Genomic DNA, 20690 nt, shown 5'->3' on the forward strand with positions numbered 1-20690 from the left:
TTCCGATGCTTCACTTCAGATTTTCTGTATCCCTCTGACGTTCTTATTGACGATGAAACACAGAAATTGCATCGGAATTAAATTCAAAAGCCACAATGCCGTCTTAAGTACAAGAAGACTGACTCTTCGTACTGTCTATGTGTGGAACCATTCCTGTGACACTAGATATAGATTCCGATGCTTCACTTCAGGTTTACTGTATCCCTTGGACCTTCTTATTGACGATGATACACAGAAATTGCATCGGAATTAAATACAAAAAGCACAATGCCGACTCAAGTACAAGAAGACTGACTCTTCTTACTGTCTATATTTTGAACTGTTCCAGTGACACTAGTTATAGATTCCGATGCTTCACTTCATGATTACTGTATCCCTTGGACCTTCTTATTGACGATGAAACACCGAAATTGTATCGGAATTAAATACAAAAGGCACAATGCCGATTAAGTACAAGAAGACCTACTCTTCCTACTTTCTATGCTTTGATCCATTACTGTGACTCTAGTTATAGATTCCGGTGCTTCACTCGAGGTTTACTGTATCCCTTGGACCTACTTATTGACGATGAAACACAGAAATTGCATCGCAATTAAATACAAAAGGCACAATGGCGACTTAAGGACAAGAAGACTGAATCTTCTTGTTGACTATGTTTTGAACCATTCCTGTGACACTAGTTATATGTCCCGATGCTTCACTTCATGTTTACTGTATCGCTCTGACCCTCTTATTGACGATGAAACACAAAATTGCATCGGAATTAAATACAAAGGGCACAATGCCGACTTAAGTACAAGAAGACTGGCTCTTCTTACTATATATGTTTGAACCATTCCTGTGACACTAGTTATAGATTCTAATGCTTCACTTCATTTTTACGTTATCCCTCTGATCTCCCTATTGACGGTGAAACACAGAAATTGCATCGGAATTAAATACGAAAGGCACAATGCCGACTTAAGTACAAGAAGACGGTCTCTTCTTACTGACTATGTTTTGAACCATTCCTGTGACACTAGTTATAGATTCCGTTGCTTCAACTTATGTTTACTGTATCCCTCTGACCTTCTTATTGACGATGAAACACAGATATTACATCGGAATTAAATAGAAAAGGCATAATGCCGAATTAAGTACAAGAAGATTGACTCTTCTTACTGTCTATGCTTTGAACGAATCCTGAGACACTAGTTGTAGATTCCGATGCTTCACTTCAGGTTTACTGTATCCCTTGGACCTACTTATTGACGATGAAACACAGAAATTGCATCGGAATTAAATACAAAAGTCACAATGCGACTTACGTACAAGAACACTGACTCTTCCTACTGTCTATGTTTTGAACCATACCTGTGGCACTAGTTATAGATTCCGACGTTTCACTTCAGGATAACTGTATCCCTTGTACCTTCTTATTGGCGATGAAACACAGAAATTGCATCGGAATTAAATACAAAAGGCACAATGCCGACTTAAGTACAAGAAGACTGACTCTTCTTACTGTCTATATTTTGAACCATTCCAGTGACACTAGTTATAGATTCTGATGCTTCACTTCAGGTTTACTGTATCCCTTGGACCTTCTTATTGACGATGAAACACAGAAATTGCATCGGAATTAAATACAAAAGGCACAATGCCGGCTTAAGTACAAGAAGACCGACACTTCTTACTGTCTATATTTAGAACCATTCCAGTGACACTAGTTATAGATTCTGATGCTTCACTTCAGGTTTACTGTATCCCTTGGACCTTCTTATTGACGATGAAACACAGAAATTGCGTTGGAATTAAATACAAAAGGCACAATGCCGACTTAAGTACAAGAAGACCGACCCTTCTTACTGTCTATGTTTTGAACCATTACTGTGACTCTAGTTATAGATTCCGATGCATCACTCCAGGTTTACTGTATCCCTTAGACCTACTTATTGAAGATGAAACACAGAAATTGCATGGGAATTAAATACAAAAGGCACAATGCCGACTTTAGGGCAAGAAGACTGACTCTTCTTACTGACTATGTTTTGAACCATTCCTGTGACACTAGTAATAGATTCCGATGCTTCACTTCATGTTTACTGTATCCCTCTCACCCTCTTATTGACGATGAAACACAGAAATTGCATCGGAATTAATTACAAAAGGCTCAATGCCGACTTAAGTACAAGAAAACTGACTCTTCTTACTGACTATGTTTTGAACCATTCTTGTGACACTAGTTATAGATTCCGATGCTTCACTTGAGGTTTACTGTATCCCTCTGACCCTCCTATTGACGATGAAACACAGAAATTGCATCGGAATTAAATAGAAAAGGCACAATGCCGACTTAAGTACATGAAGACTGACTCTTCTTATTGACAATGATTTGAACCATTCCTGTGATACTAGTTATAGATTTCGATGCTTCACTTCATGTTTACTGTATCTCTCTGACCCTCTTATTGACGATGAAACACAGAAATTGGATCGGAATTAATTACAAAAGGCTCAATGCCGACTTAAGTACAAGAAGACTGACTCTTCTTACTGTCTATGTTTTGAACCAATCCTGTGACACTAGTTGTAGATTCCGATGCTTCACTTCAGGTTTACTGTATCCCTTTTACCTTGTTATTGACGATGAAACACAGAAATTGCATCGGAATAAAATACAAAAGGCACAATACCGACTTAAGTACCAGAACACTGACTCTTCCTACTGTCTATGTTTTGAACCATTCCTGTGGCACTAGTTATAGATTCCGACGGTTCACTTCAGGTTAACTGTATCCCTTGTACCTTCTTAGTGACGATGAAACACAGAAATTGCATCGGAATTAAATACAAAAGGCTCAATGCCGACTTAAGTACATGAAGACCGACTCTTCTTATTGACAATGATTTGAACCATTCCTGTGATACTAGTTATAGATTTCGATGCTTCACTTCAGGTTTACTACATCCCTTGCACCTTCTTATTGACGATGAAACACAGAAATTGCATCGGAATTAAATACAAAAGGCAAAATGCCGACTTAAGTACACGAAGACTGACTCTTCTTATTGTCTATGATTTGAACCATTCCTGTGACACTAGTTACAGATTCCGATGCTTCACCTCAGGTTTACTGTATCCCTCTGAACTTCTTATTGACCATCAAATACAGAAATTGCATCGGAATTAAATAGAAGAGGCACAATGCCGACTTAACTACAAGAAGACTGACTCTTTTTACTGTGTGTGTTTTCAACCTTTCCTGTGACACTAGTTATAGATTCCGATGCTTCACTCCAGGTTTACTGTATCCTTTGGCCCTTCTTATTGACTATGAAACACAGAAATAGCATCGGAATTAAATAGAAAAGGCACAATGCCGACTTAAGTACAAGAAGACTGACTCTTCTTACTGATTATAGTTTGAACCATTCCTGTGACACCAGTTATAGATTCCGATGATTTACTTCAGGTTTACTGTATACCTTGGACTTTCTTATTGACGATGAAACACAGAAATTGCATCGGAATTAAATACAAAAGGCACAATGCCGACTTAATTACAAGAAGACTGACTCTTGCTACTATCTGTGTTTTGAACCATCCCTGTGACACTAGTTGTGGATTCCGATGCTTCACATCAGGTTTACTGAATACCTCTGACCTTGTTATTGACGATGAAACACAAAAATTGCATCGGAATTAAATACAAAAGGCACAATGCCGTCTTAAGTACACGAAGACTGACTCTTCGTATTGTCTATGATTTGAACCATTCCTGTGACACTAGTTACATATTCCGATGCTTCACCTCCGGTTTACTGTATCCCTCTGACCTTCTTATTGACCATCAAACACAGAAATTGCATCGGAATTAAATAGAAGAGGCACAATGCCGACTTAAGTACAAGAAGACTGACTCTTTTTACTGTCTATGTTTTCAACCTTTCCTGTGACACTAGTTATAGATTCCGATGCTACACTCCAGATTTACTGTATCCCTTGGACCTTCTTATTGACGATGAAACACAGAAATTGCATCGGAATTAAATACAAAAGGCACAATGCCGACTTAAGTACAAGAAGCTGACTCTTCTTGCTGTCTATGATTTGAATTATTCCTGTGACACTAGTTATAGGTTCCGATGCTTCACTCCAGGTTTACTACATCCCTCGGACCTTCTTATTGACGATGAAACACAGAAATTGCATCGGAATTAAATACAAAAGGCAAAATGCCGACTTAAGTACACGAAGACTGACTCTTCTTATTGTCTATGATTTGAACCATTCCTGTAACACTAGTTACAGATTCCGATGCTTCACTCCAGGTTTACTGTATCCCTTGGACCTTCTTATTGACGATGAAAGACAGTAATTGCATCGGAATTAAATACCTAATTCACAATGCCGACTTAAGTACAAGAAGACAGACTCTTCTTACTGACCATGTTTGAACCATTCCTGTGACACTAGTTATAGATTCCGATGCTTCACCTCAGGTTTACTGTATCCCTCTGACCTTCTTATTGACCATCAAACACAGAAATTGCATCGGAATTAAATAGAAGAGGCACAATGCCGACTTAAGTACAAGAAGACTGACTCTTTTTACTGTCTATGTTTTCAACCTTTCCTGTGATACTAGTTATAGATTCCGATGCTTCACTCCAGGTTTACTGTATCCCTTGGCCCTTCTTATTGACTATGAAACACAGAAATAGCATCGGAATTAAATAGAAAAGGCACATTGCCGACTTAAGTACAAGAAGACTGACTCTTCTTACTGATTATAGTTTGAACCATTCCTGTGACACCAGTTATAGATTCCGATGCTTTACTTCATGTTTACTGTTTACCTTGGACCATCTTATTGACGATGAAACACAGAAATTGCATCGGAATTAAATACTAAAGGCACAATGCCGACTTAAGTACAAGAAGACTGACTCTTGCTACTGTCTGTGTTTTGAACCATCCCTGTGACACTAGTTGTGGATTCCGATGCTTCACTTCAGGTTTACTGTATACCTCTGACCTTGTTATTGACGATGAAACACAGAAATTGCATCGGAATTAAATACAAAAGGCACAATGCCAACTTAAGGACAAGAAGACTGACTCTTCCTACTGACTATGTTTAGAACCATTCCTGTGACTCTAGTTATAGATTCCGATGCTTCACTCCAGGTTTACTGTATCCCTTGGACCTTGTTATTGACGATGAAACACAGAAATTGCATCGGAATTAAATACAAAAGGAACAATGCCGACTTAAGTACAAGAAGACTGACTCTTCGTACTGTCTATGATTTGAACCATTCCTGTGACACTAGTTATAGATTCCGATGCTTCACTTCAGGTTTACTGTTTCCCTTGGACCTTCTTATTGACGATGAATCACAGAAATCGCATCGGAATTAAATACAAAAGCCACAATGCCGACATAAGTTCAGGAAGACTGACTCTTCTTAGTGTTTATAATTAGAACCATTCCAGTGACACTAGTTATAAATTCCGATGCTTCACTTCAGGTTTACTGTATTCCTTGGACCTTCTTATTGACGATGAAACACAGAAATTGCATCGGAATCAAATACAAAGGCACAATACCTACTTAAGTACAAGAAGACTGACTCTTCTTACTGTCTATGTTTTGAACCATTATTGTGACACTAGTTATGGATTCCGATGCTTTACTTCAGGTTTACTGTATCCCTCTGACCTTCTTATTGACGGTGAAACACAGAATTGCATCGGAATTAAATACGAACGGCACAATGCCGACTTAAGTACAAGAAGACTGACTCTACTTACTGACTATGTTTGAACCATTCCTGTGACACTAGTTATGGGTTCCGATGCTACACCTCAGGTTTACTGTATCCCTCCGACCTTCTTATTGACGATGAATCACAGAAATTGCATCGGAATTAAATAGAAAAGGTACAATGCCGACTTAAGTACAAGAAGACTGACTCTTCTTACTGTCTATGTTTTGAACCTTTCCTGTGACACTAGTTATAGATTCCGATGCTTCACTCCAGGTTTACTGTATCCCTTGGACCTTCATATTGACGATGAAACACAGAATTTGCATCGGAATTAAATACAAAAGGCACAATGCCGACGTAAGTACAAGAAGTCTGACTCTTCTTACTGATTATAGTTTGAACCATTCCTGTGACACTACTTATAGATTACGATTCTTCACTCCAGGTTTACTGTATCCCTTGGACCTTCTTATTGTCGATGAAACACAGAAATTGCATCGGAATTAAATAGAAAAGGCACAATGCCGACTTAAGTACATGAAGACTGACTCATCTTACTGATTATAGTTTGAACCATTCCTGTGACACTAGTTATAGATTCCGATGCTTCACTTCAGGTTTACTGTTTCCCTTGGACCTTCTTATTGACGATGAATCACAGAAATTGCATCGGAATTAAATACAAAAGCCACAATGCCGACTTAAGTACAGGAAGACTGACTCTTCTTACTGTCTATAATTAGAACCATTCCAGTGACACTAGTTATAGATTCCGATGCTTCACTTCAGATTTACTGTATTCCTTGGACCTTCTTATTGACGATGAAACACAGAAATTGCATCGAAATCTAATACATAAGGCACAATGCCGACTTAAGTACAAGAAGACTGACTCTTCTTACTGTCTATGTTTTGAACCATTACGGTGACACTAGTTGTTGTGTCGGTAGCTGGGCCGACACCGTGAAGTTGAGATGGCTGAAAATGCACGCTAGACTAACGCAGACGGGCGTGAAGTACTGGAACAGGCTACGTAATTAAGGTTATTAAGAAAAGTACGTAGCTGGTTTAATACTTAACTTTACTCAATCATGGTGGTACATCGATCTTGACGATACACAGGAGACTTTAAGTACAATCACTGTATGGCTAATGGCGCCTTGCTAGTTCATAGCCATTAACTTAGCTGATGGCTATTCTGTCTCTCGGCTAATGAGAGAGAAAGGCTTCGTAGATCTGGTCGGTAGCTAGGTTCTCGTACAACTGGGGCGAGTGCTCTCTCGTATCACGAGACCTGCCTTGGTGGTGGCGCTAGGTCTGCGATTACACAGTGGCGACACGCGGGTCCGACATGTACTAAATGGACCGCGGCCGATTTAAGCTACCACCTAGCAAGTGTGGTGTCTGGCGGTGATACCACATTCCTCCCCCGCAAATCGGCGAACGGTCGTGTGATAAGGCTTCCGCCCGCCGCGGGGAGGACCACATGTTGACGTATGCGATGAGGTGGGGAGCCTAACAACAGGCGAGGCTGTGCCACCCGCACCCGGCCATTCGGTCCGAGGGGAGCTAGGAAACGCCTGAAAAACTAGTCCAGGGTGCACGTCAACATGCGGTGTATGCGCCCGTAAAGAGACAGGAGGGACCGAAGGATCAACCTCCATTGCGTCGGGGTAGCCGACTCGCGATGACGTCATGTGGTCCGGAGCGGGCGGGAGTTCCATGGCGGAGGACAGCTGGTCACGGGAAGCGATCGGCGGCGCGTGACCCTGGGAGGCGCTTGGCGGCTGCAACGAAGCGTCGAATGCGGGCGGCGCCGGCGGGAGAACAAGCGGCGGCGGCGGCGGCTGCTGCTGCTGCGGCGGCGGCGGCGCGTCGCCATGGGGCAAAATGGAAGGCATCGTCGGTAACACCTGGGGATGAGGCGAGTCAGTAGATGGGTCCCCAGGGCGCTGACCGGACGGCACCGTCGCTGAAAGCAGACGGGGAGCGGCAGAACCCGAGCGACGACAGAGGCGCAGCTGATTGAGATGCCGACGCACCTCACCAGAGGCCCCCAAAACCAAATACATCGCGCGGCCGAGGCAGCGAAGAATGCGCCCTGCGAGCCAACGCCGTGAACCGCGATAGTTGCGATAAAATACAACGTCGCCTGGAGCAAAAGCAGGAGTCTGCCGCTGCACAGGAACCTGATGCGGCGGATGCAGCAAAGACATCAAGGTGCGATGAGGACGACCGTGGAGCAACTCAGCCGGCGAGCGACCATCTCGGGGCTGAGAGCGATACGAAGATAAAAAGAGCAACAATGCGTCCTCCCGAGAATGCGACTCTTTCAATTTCAACATCTGTGACTTGAAAGTCCGGACCAATCGTTCAGCGGCACCGTTGGACTGAGGCGAAAACGGCGCGGATGTCAGATGTTGAATACCATTGGCCTGGCAGAATGACTGAAATTCTGCGGACATGAATTGTGGGCCATTGTCGGAAACAATAGTCTGCGGAAGACCTTCATTTCAAAAGATAGCAGACAACGCTTGGATGGTGGCGTAGGACGTCGTGGAAGACATCCGGACAACAAAAGGAAAATTACTGAAGGCGTCGACCAGAACCAACCATCGAGCATTCCAGAATGGACCAGCAAAATCAATGTGCAAGCGTTGCCAAGGGGAAGTGGCTTTTGGCCACGCAAAGACTTTCCGCGGCGGTGCGGACTGTTGTTCGGCACACGCCGGGCACGAAGAACACATATTCGTAATCGCAGCATCGATTCCGAACCAAGTACAGTGCTGACGAGCAAGTTGTTTCGTTCGCACTATACCCCAATGTCCTTGGTGAAGAAGCCGTAAAACAGAGGACTGTAACGAACGTGGGACCACGACTCTGGACTGATCATTATCAGAACGCAACAACAAAACACCACGCCGAACAAAAAGTCTCTCCTTGTGAGCAAAAAATCGGCGAACCAACGGATCCTCGATCCGAGACTTTGACAAAGGCCATTGCGTAGCAACAAAACGTAAAACAGTAGCAAGGACAGGGTCAGCAGCTGTGGCTGTAGCGACACGACGAAAATCAATCGGAAACGATTCGACCATTTCATCGGTATCCGAATCAATGAACATGCAAGCAAGTTCGGAAGAATCGAATGCTTTATCCTCAGCAACAGGCAAACGGGACAACGCATCGGCGTTGCCGTGCTTAGCAGTGGACCGATACAAGATATCGTAGCGGTACTGCGAGAGTAAAATAGACCAGCGAATGAATTTCTGCGCTGTACGTGGAGGTACAGGCTTGGTCGGATGAAAAAGCGAAGTCAAAGGTTTGTGGTCTGTGATGATGGTAAAGTGACGACCATACAAGAAATCATGGAACTTAGTAACACCAAACACGAGAGCCAATGCTTCTTTCTCTATCTGTGAATAATTTCTTTGCGCAGACGACAGCAATTTGGACGCAAAGGCAATAGGACGATCATGGGAGCCAACTTTGTGCGCAAGCACAGCACCGATCCCGAAATCCGATGCATCTACCATCAACAAAAGGGGTTTCTGGGGATCGAATGGCGTAAGGCAAGTATTAGAAAGCAACGCCGATTTCAACTGGCGAAAGGCGCGTTCACATTCCGTCGTCCAGACGAACGGAACACCTTTATGGCGTAAGCGATGAAGCGGAGCTGAAATGGAAGAGGCATTGCGCACATTCACTCACACCTTGTGATTCTACATTGTGCAATGTTCTTGCGACCTCCTGACGCAATGCGTGGGGAACATTGCGCGCTCTGAAAAATTTCGGTTGCGCGTTTCCTTCCAGTTCTAAATGTGCTTCATAGTTTTTAGCGCAACCTAAGCCCGGTGCAAAAATGTCTGCAAATTCGTCACACAGCCGAGAAACACTGTCTGTAGGCACAGTCTGATTCACTGATAGCACCTGATTTACAATAGACATGTTAAACAACTTAAATAAATCTAGACCAAACAAGTTCACTGCAGTAGAAGAACGAAGAACGTAAAATGACACAAGTTTTGTTTGTCCCTTGTATGTTGCAAGAAGGCTGCACTGTCCTAACACAGGAATTTTCTGTCCGGAATATGTAGTTAGCTTAACATTTGCGGAACGCAACGGAGGTTTGCCCAGTTGTTTGTACGTGTCATGATTGAGCAATGAAACCGCAGCTCCGGTATCGAGCTGGAATGGTATCACTTTGCCTTCAAAGTCTAAGTCCACAAAAAGTTTATTGTTCTGCTGACGACAAGAGCGACTGTTTTGTGCAATTGGAACAGACACTGGTACAGAATCACTTGCTAATTGACGTGATTTCCGGCGACGTCGACGCACAGTTTTTGTGGGACGAACACAGTTACTGTTAGAGAAAGTGTCACTGGACGAAGTGGAATTAACGACATGAATGTCCATAGGCGAAGGTCCACGAGCCTGAGTGTCCTTGGTTCGATTCCGGCGCGAAGCAAAGGGCCTGGAATGATTGTGATTGTCTGATCTGAGCTGTTTCTGGCAAACACTTTGAACATGTCCTTTCTTATTGCAGAAAAAGCAAATAGCTCGGAGTGACGGGCAATGTTCACGCGAATGTCTAGTAGCACACCGCGGGCACGATTTCACTACATTTGTGGGCTGGCGCGGCACACGTGGCTTAGCGCGCGGCGGCAGCTGTGCGGACGTGCGCGAAGCCCGGTTACCGGGCCGCGGAGCGCGTCCAGCGGGCCGGTTAATGTTACACACGGCTGGCGAAGTTTCAAAAGATTCCTGAGCACAGTCAAGTGTGTCCTGTCTATCCAATATGTCTATCACTTGTTGAAGGGAGGGATTAACTAGTTTCAAAATTTGCTCCCGTATGCGAACATCAGAAACGTTCTGTGCAATTGCATCACGCACCATTGTATCTGAATAAGAAAGACCACAGTCACATTCAAAGGCACAGTCCCTAGTAAGTCCTTGCAATGTTGCTACCCACTCCCTATTAGTTTGACCGGCCGTACGTTTTGTACGAAAAAACGTATACCGTTTTGCAACCACATTAACTGTTTCTTTGAAATAGGCATCTAAAGCAGACAAAATTTCCTCGTAGGACAGAGTTGCTACGTCGCGTCGGGGAAACAATTTCACTATCACACGGTATGTGGACACACCGACACAAGAAAGCAAAAACGGCTGCCGCTCTTTACCTTGAATTCTGTAGGCTGCTAGATGAAAGTTGAACTGGCGAGACCACTCGTGCCAGGTCTCATCGGCTGCCACGTATGGTCGAAAGGGAGGTGCAACAGCGTTTAGTGGCAGCGGTAGCGAAGAAGCGGCGGCGGCCGCATCGGTTTGAATGGTACGTTGACCCTGGACGAGCTGTCCAAGGGCATCCAGTAACGCCTGCGTCTGCTGATTCTGCAAGCGATAAAATTCGGACAGTACATCTGGAGAATGTGGCGAAGCCATGACACAATTAAATGTAAGCAATCAGAAAGAACTCTTTTCCCTCGTCGCCAATGTTGTGTCGGTAGCTGGGCCGACACCGTGAAGTTGAGATGGCTGAAAATGCACGCTAGACTAACGCAGACGGGCGTTAAGTACTGGAACAGGCTACGTAATTAATGTTATTAAGAAAAGTACGTAGCAGGTTTAATACTTAACTTTACTCAATCATGGTGGTACATCGATCTTGACGATACACAGGAGACTTTAAGTACAATCACTGTATGGCTAATGGCGCCTTGCTAGTTCGTAGCCATTAACTTAGCTGATGGCTATTCTGTCTCTCGGCTAATGAGAGAGATAGGCTTCGTACATCTGGTCGGTAGCTAGGTTCTCGTACAACTGGGGCGAGTGCTCTCTCGTATTACGAGACCTGCCTTGGTGGTGGCGCTAGGTCTGCGATTACACAATGGCGACACGCGGGTCCGACATGTACTAATTGGACCGCGGCCGATTTAAGCTACCACCTAGCAAGTGTGGTGTCTGGCGGTGACACCACACTAGTTATAGATTCCGATGCTTCACTTCAGGTTTACTGTATCCCTCTGTCCTTCTTATTGACGGTGAAACACAGATATTGCATCGGAATTAAATACGAAAGGCAGAATACCGACTTAATTGCAAGAAGACTGACTCTTATTACTGACTATGTTTTGAACCATTCCTGTGACACTAGTTATAGATTCCGATGCTACACTCCAGGTTTACTGTATCCCTTGGACATTCTTATTGACGATGAAACACAGAAATTGCATCGGAATTAAACACAAAAGGCACAATGCCGACTTAAGTACAAGAAGACTGACTCTTCTTACTGACTATGTTTTGAACCATTCCTGTGACACTAGTTATAGATTCCGATGCTTCACCTCAGGTTTACTGTATCCCTCTGACCTCCTTATTGACGATGAAACACAGAAATTGCATCGGAATTAAATAGAAAAGCTACAATGCCGACATAAGTGCAAGAAGACTGACTCTTCTTACTGACTATGTTTTGAACCATTCCTGTGACACTAGTTACAGATTCCGATGCTTCACTTCAGGTTTGCTGTCTACCTTGGACCTTCTTATTGACGATGAAACACAGAAATTGCATCGGAATTAAATACAAAAGGCACAATGCCGACTTACGTACAAGAAGACTGACACTTCCTACTGTCTATGTTTTGAACCGTTCCTGTGACACTAGTTTTGGATTCCGATGCTTCACTTCAGGTTTACTGCATCCCTCTGACCTTCTTATTGACGATGAAACACAGAAATTGCATAGGAATTAAATACAAAAGGCACAATGCCGACTTAAGTTAAAGAAGACTGACTCTTCATACTGTCTATGTTTTGAACCATTCATGTGACACTAGTTATAGATTCCGATGCTTCACTTCAGGTTTACTGTATCCCTCTGACCTTATTGCCGATGAAACACAGAAATTGCATCGGAATTAAATACAAAAGGCACAATGCCGACTTAAGGACAAGAAGACTGACTCGTCTTACTGACTATGATTTGAACCATTCCTATTACACTAGTTATTGATTCCGATGCTTCACTTCAAATTTTCTGTATCCCTCTGACGTTCTTATTGACGATGAAACACAGAAATTGCATCGGAATTAAATACAAAAGGCACAATGCCGACTCAAGTACAAGAAGACTGACTCTTCTTACTGTCTATATATTGAACTATTCCAGTGACACTAGTTATAGATTCCGATGCTTCACTTCATGTTTAGTGTATCCCTTGGACCTTCTTATTGACGATGAAACACCGAAATTGTATCGGAATTAAATACAAAAGGCACAATGCCGATTAAGTGCAAGAAGACCTACTCTTCTTACTTTCTATGTTTGATCCATTACTGTGATTCTAGTTATAGATTCCGGTGCTTCACTCGAGGTTTACTGTATCCCTTGGACCTACTTATTGACGATGAAACACAGAAATTGCATCGCAATTAAATACAAAAGGCACAATGGCGACTTGAGGACAAGAAGACTGAATCTTCTTACTGACTATGTTTTGAACCATTCCTGTGACACTAGTTATAGGTCCCGATGCTTCACTTCATGTTTACTGTATCCCTCTGACCCTCTTATTGACGATGAAACACAGAAATTGCATCGGAATGAAATACGAAAGGCACAATGCCGACTTAAGTACAAGAAGACGGTCTCTTCTTACTGACTATGTTTTGAACCATTCCTGTGACACTAGTTATAGATTCCGATGCTTCACCTCAGGTTTACTGTATCCCTCTGACATTCTTATTGACGATGAAACACAGAAATTACATCGGAATTAAATAGAAAAGGCACAATGCCGAATTAAGTACAAGAAGATTGACTCTTCTTACTGTCTATGCTGTGAACCAATCCTGAGACACTAGATGTAGATTCCGATGCTTCACTTCAGGTTTACTGTATCCCTTGGACCTACTTATTGACGATGAAACACAGAAATTGAATCGGAATTAAATACGAAAGGCACAATGCGACTTAAGTACAAGAACACTGACTCTTCCTACTGTCTATGTTTTGAACCATTCCTGTGTCACTAGTTATAGATTCCGATGCTTCACTTCAGGATAACTGTATCCCTTGTACATTCTTATTGGCGATGAAACACAGAAATTGCATCGGAATTAAATACAAAAGGCACAATGCCGACTTAAGTACAAGAAGACTGACTCTTCTTACTGTCTATATTTTGAACCATTCCAGTGACACTAGTTATAGATTCTGATGCTTCACTTCAGGTTTACTGTATCCCTTGGAGTTTCTTATTGACGATGAAACACAGAAATTGCATCGGAATTAAATACAAAAGGCACAATGCCGACCTAAGTACAAGAAGATCGACCCTTCTTACTGTCTATATTTTGAACCATTCCAGTGACACTAGTTATAGATTCCGATGCTTCACTTCAGGTTTACTGTATCCCTTGGACCTTCTTATTGACGATGAAACACAGAAATTGCATCGGAATAAAATACAAAAGGCACAATACCGACTTAAGTACCAGAACACTGACTCTTCCTACTGTCTATGTTTTGAACCATTCCTGTGGCACTAGTTATAGATTCCGACGCTTCACTTCAAGTTAACTGTATCCCTTGTACCTTCTTATTAACGATGAAACACAGAAATTGCATCGGAATTAATTACAAAAGGCACAATGCCGACTTAAGTACATGAAGACCGACTCTTCTTATTGACAATGATTTGAACCATTCCTGTGATACTAGTTATAGATTTCGATGCTTCACGTCAAGATTACTATATCCCTTGGACCTTCTTATTGACGATGAAACACAGAAATTGCATCGGAATTTAATACAAAAGGCACAATGCCGACTTAAGTACAAGAAGACTGACTCTTCTTGCTGTCTATGTTTGAACCATTCCTGTGACACTAGTTATAGGTTCCGATGCTTCACTCCAGGTTTACTACATCCCTTGGACCTTCTTATTGACGATGAAACACAGAAATTGCATCTAAATTAAATACAAAAGGCAAAATGCCGACTTAAGTACACGAAGACTGACCCTTCTTATTGTCTATGATTTGAACCATTCCTGTGACACTAGTTACAGATTCCGATGCTTCACTCCAGGTTTACTGTATCCCTTGGACCTTCTTATTGACGATGAAAGGCAGAAATTGCATCGGAATTAAATACCTAATTCACAATGCCGACTTAAGTACTAGAAGACAGACTATTCTTACTGACTATGTTTTGAACCATTCCTGTGACACTAGTTATAGATTCCGATGCTTCACCTCATGTTTACTGTATCCCTCTGACCTACTTATTGACCATCAAACACAGAAATTGCATCGGAATTAAATAGAAGAGGCGCAATGCCGAATTAAGTACAAGAAGACTGACTCTTTTTACTGTCTATGTATTCAACCTTTCCTGTGACACTAGTTATAGATTCCGATGCTTCACTTTACGTTTACTGTATCCCTTGGCCCTTCTTATTGACTATGAAACACAGAAATAGCATCGGAATTAAATAGAAAAGGCACAATGCCGACTTAAGTACAAGAAGACTGACTCTTCTTACTGATTATAGTTTAAACCATTCCTGTGACACTAGTTATAGATTCCGATGCTTTACTTCAGGTTTACTACATACCTTGGACCTTCTTATTCACGATATTCACGATGAAACACAGAAATTGCATCGGAAATAAATACAAAAGGCACAATGCCGACTTAAGTACAAGAAGACTGACTCTTGCTACTGTCTGTGTTTTGAACCATCCCTGTGACAATAGTTGTGGATTCCGATGCTTCACTTCAGGTTTACTGTATACCTGTGACCTTGTTATTGACGATGAAACACAGAAATTGCATCGGAATTAAATACAAAAGGCACAATACCAACTTAAGGACAAGAAGACTGACTCTTCCTACTGACTATGTTTAGAACCATTCCAGTGACACTAGTTATAGATTCCGATGCTTCACTTCAGGTTTACTGTTTCCCTTGGACCTTCTTATTGACGATGAATCACAGAAATTGCATCGGAATTAAATACAAAAGCCACAATGCCGACTTAAGTACAGGAAGACTGACTCTTTTTACTGTCTATAATTAGAACCATTCCTGTGACACTAGTTATAGATTCCGATGCTTCACTTCAGGTTTACTGTATTCCTTGGACCTTCTTATTGACGATGAAACACAGAAATTGCATCGAAATCAAATACAAAAGGCACAATGCCGACTTAAGTACAAGAAGACTGACACTTCTTACTGTCTATGATTTGAACCATTACGGTGACACTAGTTATAGATTCCGATGCTTCACTTCAGGTTTACTGTATCCCTCTGTCTTTCTTATTGACGGTGAAACACAGATATTGCATCGGAATTAAATACGAAAGGCAGAACACCGACTTAATTGCAAGAAGACTGACTCTTATTACTGACTATGTTTTGAACCATTCCTGTGACACTAGTTATGGATTCCGATGCTTCACTTCAGGTTTACTGTATCCCTCTGACCTTCTTATTGACGATGAAACTCAGAAATAGCATTGGAACTAAATACAAAAGGCTCATTGCCGACTTAAGTACAAGAAGACTGACTCTTCTTACTGACTATGTTTTTAACCATTCCTGTGACACTAGTTATAGATTCCGATGCTACAATCCAGGTTTACTGTATCCCTTGGACATTCTTATTGACGATGAAACACAGAAATTGCATCGGAATTAAATACAAAAGGCACAATGCCCACTTAAGTACAAGAAGACTGACTCTTCTTACTGACTATGTTCTGAACCATTCCTGTGACACTAGTTATAGATTCCGATGCTTCACCTCAGGTTAACCGTATCCCTCTGACCTTCTTATTGACGATGAAACACAGAAATTGCATCGGAATTAAATAGAAAAGGCACAATGCCGACATAAGTGCAAGAAGACTGACTCTTCTTACTGACTATGCTTTGAACCATTCCTGTGACACTAGTTACAGATTCCGATGCTTCCCTTCAGGTTTGCTGTATACCTTGGGCCTTCTTATTGACGATGAAACACAGAAATTGCAACGGTATTAAATACAAAAGGCACAATGCCGACTTACGTACAAGAAGACTGACTCTTCCTACTGTCTATGTTTTGAACCGTTCCTGTGACACTAGTTTTGGATTCCGATGCTTCACTTCAGGAATACTGTATCCCTCTGACCTTCTTATTGACGATGAAACACAGAAATTGCATAGGAATTAAATACATAAGGCACAATGCCGACTTAAGTTAAAGAAGACTGACTCTTCATACTGTCTTTGTTTTGAACCATTCTAATGACACTAGTTATAGATTCCGATGCTTCACTTCAGGTTTACTGTATCCCTCTGACCTTATTGCCGATGAAACACAGAAACTGCATCGGAATTAAATACAAAAGGCACAATGCCGACTTAAGTACAAGAAGACTGACTCTTCTTACTGACTATGATTTGAACCATTCCTGTTACACTAGTTATTGATTCCGATGCTTCACTTCAGATTTTCTGTATCCCTCTGACGTTCTTATTGACGATGAAACACAGAAATTGCATCGGAATTAAATACAAAAGGCACAATGCCGACTCAAGTACAAGACGACTGACTCTTCTTACTGTCTATATTTTAAACTATTCCAGTGACACTAGTTATAGATTCCGATGCTTCACTTCATGTTTACTGTATCCCTTGGACCTTCTTATTGACGATGAAACACCGAAATTGTATCGGAATTAAATACAAAAGGCACAATGCCGATTAAGTGCAAGAAGACCTACTCTTCTTACTTTCTATGTTTTGATCCATTACTGTGACTCTAGTTATAGATTCCGATGCTTCACTCGAGGTTTACTGTATCCCTTGGACCTACTTATTGACGATGAAACACAGAAATTGCATCGCAATTAAATACAAAAGGCACATTGGCGACTTGAGGACAAAAAGACTGAATCTTCTTACTGACTATGTTTTGAACCATTCCTGTGACACTAGTTATAGGTCCCGATGCTTCACTTCATGTTTACTGTATCCGTCTGACCCTCTTATTGACGATGAAACACAGAAATTGCATCGGAATTAAATACGAAAGGCACAATGCCGACTTAAGTACAAGAAGACGGTCTCTTCTTACTGACTATGTTTTGAACCATTCCTGTGACACTAGTTATAGATTCCGATGCTTCACCTCAGGTTTACTGTATCCGTCTGACCTTCTTATTGACGTTGAAACACAGAAATTACATCGGAACTAAATAGAAAAGGCACAATGCCGAATTAAGTACAAGAAGATTGACTCTTCTTACTGTCTACGCTTTGAACCAATCCTGAGACACTAGATGTAGATTCCGATGCTTCACTTCAGGTGTACTGTATCCCTTGGACTTACTTATTGACGATGAAACACAGAAATTGAATCGGAATTAAATACGAAAGGCACAATGCGACTTGAGTACAAGAAAACTGACTCTTCCTACTGTCTATGTTTTGAACCATTCCTGTGGCACTAGTTATAGATTCCGACGCTTCACTTCAGGATAACTGTATCCCTTGTACCTTCTTATTGGCGATGAAATACAGAAATTGCATCGGAATTAAATACAAAAGGCACAATGCCGACTTAAGTACAAGAAGACTGACTCTTCTTACTGTCTATATTTTGAACCATTCCAGTGACACTAGTTATAGATTCTGATGCTTCACTTCAGATTTACTGTATCCCTTGGAGCTTCTTATTGACGATGAAACACAGAAATTGCATCGGAATTAAATACAAAAGGCACAATGCCGACTTAAGTACAAGAAGACCGACCCTTCTTACTGTCTATGTTTTGAACCATTACTGTGACTCTAGTTATAGATTCCGATGCATCACACCAGGTTTACTGTATCCCTTAGACCTACTTATTGACGATGAAACACAGAAATTGCATGGGAATTAAATACAAAAGGCACAATGCCGACTTTAGGACAAGAAGACTGACTCTTCTTACTGACTATGCTTTGAACCATTCCTGTGACACTAGTTATAGATTCCGATGCTTCACTTCATGTTTACTGTATCCCTCTGACCCTCTTATTGACGACGAAACACACAAATTGCATCGGAATTAATTACAAAAGGCTCAATGCCGACTTAAGTACAAGAAAAGTGACTCTTCTTACCGACTATGTTTTGAACCATTCTTGTGACACTAGTTATAGATTCAGATGCTTCACTTGAGGTTTACTGTATCTCTCTGACCCTCTTATTGACGATGAAACACAGAAATTGCATCGGAATAAAATAGAAAAGGCACAATGCCGACTTAAGTACAAGAAGACACACTCTTCTTACTGTCTATGTTTTGAACCAATCCTGTGACACTAGTTGTAGATTCCGATGTTTCACTTCAGGTTTACTGTATCCCTTGGACCTTCTTATTGACGATGAAACACAGAAATTCCATCGGAATTAAATACAAAAGGCACAATACCGACTTAAGTACCAGAACACTGACTCTTCCTATTGTCTATGTTTTGAACCATTCCTGTGGCACTAGTTATAGATTCCGACGCTTCACTTCAGGTTAACTGTATCCCTTGTACCTTCTTATTGACGATGAAACACAGAAATTGCATTGGAATTAAATACAAAAGGCACAATGCCGAGTTAAGTACATGAAGACCGACTCTTCTTATTGACAATGATTTGAACCATTCCTGTGATACTAGTTGTAGATTTCGATGCTTCACTTCAGGTTTACTGTATCCCTTGGACCTTCTTATTGACGATGAAACACAGAAATTGCATCGGAATTAAATACAAAAGACACAATGCCGACTTAAGTACATGAAGACCGACTCTTCTTATTGACAATGATTTGAACCATTCCTGTGACACTAGTTATAGATTCCGATGCTTCACTCCAGGTTTACTACATCCCTTGGACCTTCTTATTGACGATGAAACACAGAAATTGCATCGGAATTAAATACAAAAGGCAAAATGCCGACTTAAGTACAAGAAGACAGACTCTTCTTACTGACTATGTTTGAACCATTCCTGTGACACTAGTTATAGATTCCGATGCTTCCCCTCAGGTTTACTGTATCCCTCTGACCTTCTTATTGACGATCAAACACAGAAATTGCATCGGAATTAAATAGAAGAGGCGCAATGCCGACTTACGTACAAGAAGACTGACTCTTCTTACTGTCTATGTTTTCAACCTTTCCTGTGACACTAGTTATAGATTCCGATGCTTCACTCCAGGTTTACTGTATCCCTTGGCCCTTCTTATTGACTATGAAACACAGAAATAGCATCGGAATTAAATAGAAAATGCACAATGCCGACTTAAGTACAAGAAGACTGACTCTTCTTACTGATTATAGTTTGAACCATTCCTGTGACTCTAGTTATAGATTCCGATGCTTTACTTCAGGTTTACTGTATACCTTGGACCTTCTTATTGACGATGAAACACAGAAATTGCATCGGAATTAAATACAAAAGCCACAATGCCGACTTATGTACAAGAAGACTGACTATTGCTACTCTCTGTGTTTTGAACCATCCCTGTGACACTAGTTGTGGATTCCGATGCTTCACTTCAGGTTTACTGTATACCTCTGACCTTGTTATTGACGATGAAACACAGAAATTGCATCGGAATTAAATACAAAAGGCACAATGCCAACTTAAGGACAAGAAGACTGACTCTTCCTACTGACTACGTTTTGAACCATTCCTGTGACTCTAGTTATAGATTCCGATGCTTCACTCCAGGTTTAATGTATCCCTTTGACATTTTTATTGACGATGAAACACAGAAATTGCATCGGAATTAAATACAAATGCCACAATGCCGACTTAAGTACAGGAAGACTGACTCTTCTTACTGTCTATAATTAGAACCATTCCAGTGACACTAGTTATAGATTCC

The sequence above is a fragment of the Schistocerca serialis genome, unplaced genomic scaffold (genome assembly GCF_023864345.2).
Source record: "Schistocerca serialis cubense isolate TAMUIC-IGC-003099 unplaced genomic scaffold, iqSchSeri2.2 HiC_scaffold_1363, whole genome shotgun sequence".
NCBI classification, from domain to species: domain Eukaryota; kingdom Metazoa; phylum Arthropoda; class Insecta; order Orthoptera; family Acrididae; genus Schistocerca; species Schistocerca serialis.